Source organism: Triticum dicoccoides, chromosome 2B (assembly GCF_002162155.2).
Source record: "Triticum dicoccoides isolate Atlit2015 ecotype Zavitan chromosome 2B, WEW_v2.0, whole genome shotgun sequence".
NCBI classification, from domain to species: Eukaryota; Viridiplantae; Streptophyta; class Magnoliopsida; order Poales; family Poaceae; genus Triticum; species Triticum dicoccoides.
Genome location: NC_041383.1, coordinates 653,692,143 through 653,696,561, shown reverse-complemented (window position 1 = coordinate 653,696,561; position 4,419 = coordinate 653,692,143). Strand labels below are relative to the sequence as shown.

The window sequence follows — 4,419 nt, the reverse complement described above, 5'->3', positions numbered from 1 at the left end:
GTCAAACTTTTTGGTAGGGCACAAAAGATAATTATCACATCAAATTCCTGGCAGTATACTTCGCTTTGGAAGGCCGTGTGGACTATAGCATGTATTGAGCTCTACTTTCTACCACAAGAAGCTTAGACAGTGGAAAACCATTAGGGCAAGTTACTTACCGTGATAAATTATCCATGAGATGTCCATATTTTTTTTTAAAGTTGTACGCTCTCCATGTCAACCTATGGTCTGCTAATATAGAGGAATAAAAGAAGAGATGGAGGATATGAATACAATGAACCTGTCGCTTTGGCTCAAGAAGCAGTAAAGTAGTAGCTTCTTCTTTTTAGACTAATTGATTCTTGGTTTGGTGTTGTATGAGCTTGCTACGTGAAGTTCGTTCTGTAAACTTTTCTTTAAAGATTAAAGGAGCTCCTGTCCATTGTTTAAAAACATTTGTTATAAATTTTAGAAATAACATGTGAATGGACAATATCCTCTGAGTATAGTTTAGAAATTTTGAGTCCCTTGTTGTTTATATATCAACATATCTACATCAACGAAAAATAAATCTGGATTTCAGTTTTAGTGAGGAAGTGCAAAATATAGCAAACAATCAGCTCAAACAGTAATTATGAATTTATGATGCTGTTTAAAAAAATAGTCATGTTCATGGTTGCACCATTTGGATATTTGCAAATGTCCTACCATTCAACACAAAAGAGATGGATATATCCTTGCGTCATCCTAAGCAAATAAACAGTACCTACAATTTTGTTGACAAAATGCAGTTATATATCAATGTCCTAGCTTGCAACTATAGTTAATTGCAAATGTAACAGTAAGCGGTCTAGATTATGTAGCCTTATATTGTATTGCAGACTTGCAGTAACATCAGTTAAGGGAGCCTTTGGTTCTAGTAGTATATATCCAATCATGAGTTTTATTTCTTTTGCCGCAGATATCCAACAAGATAAAAAAAACAGGATTGATGGAATTTGGAGATATTAAACCAGGAAGAATTGATACGAAGAATGGTTATTAAATCATCTAGCCAAACTAATTAAAAATTTCATCTAGCCAACCATATCTGTAACACACACATCGGACAAAGATGGTCACGGATTCTAGACTACTATAGAGCACAAACACTTGATAAACATATTTCAACAGATCAAGCAAAAATTGGTTCTCCGCAAGGAATAATTTAATAACAAGTAGCAGCTTTGTTTTTTGAAACAGAGCAGCAGCTTGCAATCCATGGAAGGCTGGCACACATCAAATCAACCAAGGATCACGGAACTGGAGCTGCGTTCAATATAGTGCTGCTAGGTTTTGGACATCAACTCCTTGCCAATGGAAGGGTCAGTCGCTACTTCCAGCTTGAACGGGGCGCCCCATCTACTCCCTTAATCTCCATTCTTACCTCCTCTCCTATCTTGTTCATCCACACCCTTCCAACATACGAGTAGAACCTAAGGGTTAGGTCGCATGCACCCGTCGTCATCCTATCGGTGAAGTCCTGTCTTTTTTGTTGCGTCCCTTCCGTACGGAGCGGCCATCGCCGCCGCCTGCAGAGAGAGAGAGAGAGGTGTGTGTGGAAGGGGAGCAAGCGTTCAGGGGTGTCGAAATGAAAACAACAACAAGGGGCTACAGAAGAAAAGTACCACACTGGCGCGCATGCTGTCGCGCAGCAAATGCTCGCCCACGGTAGAACGCCGGTGCATCGAGGACGAAGGAAGCCGGCGCATAGAGGAGGAACAAACGGCGGCGGCGGCGAGGAACAGAGAAACTGTTCGTCTGGAGAGGAGGGATAGCGCTGGAACATGTACGACATGGGCCATCCAGCTGGATAGAAGTGGGCCTTCGACGGCCCAAATAAGGAGAGAACTATCAGGTCGTTCTGCGGAGAAGCGGCCCGCGAGACGGTCCGTGCGACACGGGCGACCTGAGACGACCAGAGTTGATCTGCATCGTAGGTTTGAAGATCCGAGGGTTGAGACAGTCAAATCGCCGTGGAGGCTCTTAGCTAGCTGAGTTATACTGTTTAGTAATTGGATCTTACGACGATGATGGCAAAGGGGCCGCCACCACCTTCAGTTCCGTCGTGTCATGTCCATTGCCATAGGTGAGCGCGCAAATCAAAATTTTGGAATCCACAGTTGTTCTGCTATACATTTTGCTCATGCGTGTATGTTCTTGTCGCCGTCGCAGTTGGTATGGTGCTGAGCTTCGGAGCAACCGTCGCCGTAGTCTACGTCGTGTACAGGCACGTCAAGAAGCACGACGTCCCCGCCATCAGCATCATCGCCGCGAGCGTCAAGACGGCGGGGATCACTACTGGTACGTTGCTGCACGCGGTGGTGCCGGACTCCCAGATACGGGACGCCACCGTCGAGGGGTTCCTCAAGGAGATCGCCGGCGACAAGCCCATCCGGTTCACCGCGCGGCAGCTCTGGGGGTTCACCAACAACTACTCAGACAGGATCGGCGCCGGGGGCTCGGGAAGTCGGGAGTCGTGTACAGGGGCGTGCTCCCGAACGGACTCCCGGTCGCTGTGAAGCGCTTCCACGCCGGCCGCGACGACGGGAGCTCCGAGGAGCGGTTCATGGCCGAGGTGAGCACCATCGGGAGGACCCACCACGTCAACCTCGCCAGGCTCTTCGGCTTCTGCTTCGACGCCGACGTGCGCGCGCTGGTGTACGAGCACATGGAGCCTGGCGCGCTCGACGCCTACCTCTTCGACTCTGCCGCCGTCGTGGGCTTCCCAACTCTGTACGGCATCGCCGTCGGTGTCGCGAGGGGCCTCCGGTACCTCCACGAGGAGTGCCAACAGAAGATCGTGCACTACGACGTCAAGCCCGGCAACGTGCTCCTCGACGTCGGCCTCGCTCCCAAGGTGGCCGGCTTTGGCCTCGCGCAGCTGATGAACCGGGCGGACACGCACGCGACCGTCTCGGGGATGCGTGGCACACCCGGGTACGCCGCGCCGGAGCTGTGGATGCAGGTGGGCGTCACCGAGAAGTGCGACGTGTACAGCTTCGGCATCCTCCTGTTCGAGATCCTCGGCCGGAGGAGGAGCTTCGACGAGGCGGCGCCGGAGAGTCGGCGGTGGTTCCCGAAGCTGGCGTGGGCCAAATACGAGTGCGGCGAGCTCGCGGAGGTCGTTGATAGCCGTGGCAGCGCGGAGGAGGAGAAGGGCAGGGAGACGGCGAGGAGTATGTGCGAGGTGGCGTTCTGGTGCGTGCAGCAGCTGCCGAAGGCGAGGCCGACCATGGGCACAGTAGTGAAGATGCTGGAAGGGGAGATGTACATTCCTCCTCCGCCGAACCCGTTTCAGCATCTCATGGCTGTGCCGGAGGTGGCGTGGACGTGAAATGGTCGAGCGAGCACCATTGTTGGGAGTGGTTCAAGACGCGATCACTCCATGGTCGCCGTAGATAATTGAGTACGATTTTAGTTTTCTGTTTGTCTAATTCACATCTAGATGTTTTTTAAGGATGTCACATCTAAACTTCCATAAATATATAATGCCGTAATAAAAAAATTAGAACAAAAAAAATTAACCACAAACAGAATGGACATCAGTTTAGATGTGACATAACTATATCATATCTAGATGTGTCTTTAGTTTTTCAATCAAAAGACAATAGCTTAAGGACCCCACTACAAATCTCATGTCAGATTTTTTTACCATGGGCAAATTAAATTCTTTGAGGATGGCAAGTTTAGTTGGGTGACAAATTCGTCTTAGTTTATCTCTGTCAGAAAATTATTGTGCTTGCAAACTAAATTTGTTATCATCACACCAATGCAAATTGACATGAAAAATGTCAGATTTATCGTGCCTAGAAATTTGACGTCATATTTTCAGTGTTTTCATACAAAGTGTGTGTCTATATATATATACCAATTATGGCATACATGTTAGTACAATGTCAACAAAGTACCTAAGACATCGAGAACACACATAGCCAAATTATTAATAGAGAAAAAAGGGACAATACACCGAAAAAAGACATGCTAAGAGCATTTATAGCCGATCCCTCAAACCTGGTTAAAGGAGTAAAAATCTGGTTTTGAGGGGTTAAACCGCACCTGGCTGATCCCTTATCACCTTTAGAGAAGGAAAAAAAATTACTCATCGCCGCTGCCGCCGCTTATATTTACTCGAGTAGGGCCGTTTCACCGGGGGCAAATCCCTTCCCGCGTCACCCTTCTTCCTTATCCGCACCGCACCAATGCCCAAACCCACCCCAGACCCCCTGCCAACGCTCTCGCCTGCCACCACAGCCACCCCACACCTCATCCCATGATTCCAATCGCCCGACGCCGATGGCAGGATCTAGCCATCAGAGGACGCTGCCACTGATTCGAAGCGCGGATCCACGTCACGACGCGCAGCTGACCCAAGGCCGCCAGGGCGCCCCCCTCCCGCTC

At 48.9% G+C, this 4,419-nt stretch overlaps 1 pseudogene; it reads left to right on the top strand.

The window, feature by feature from the left end:
• The first annotated feature begins 2,091 nt into the window (after positions 1-2,091).
• LOC119368217 lies at positions 2,092-3,427 on the top strand (annotated as a pseudogene).
• The last annotated feature ends 992 nt before the right edge of the window (positions 3,428-4,419 follow it).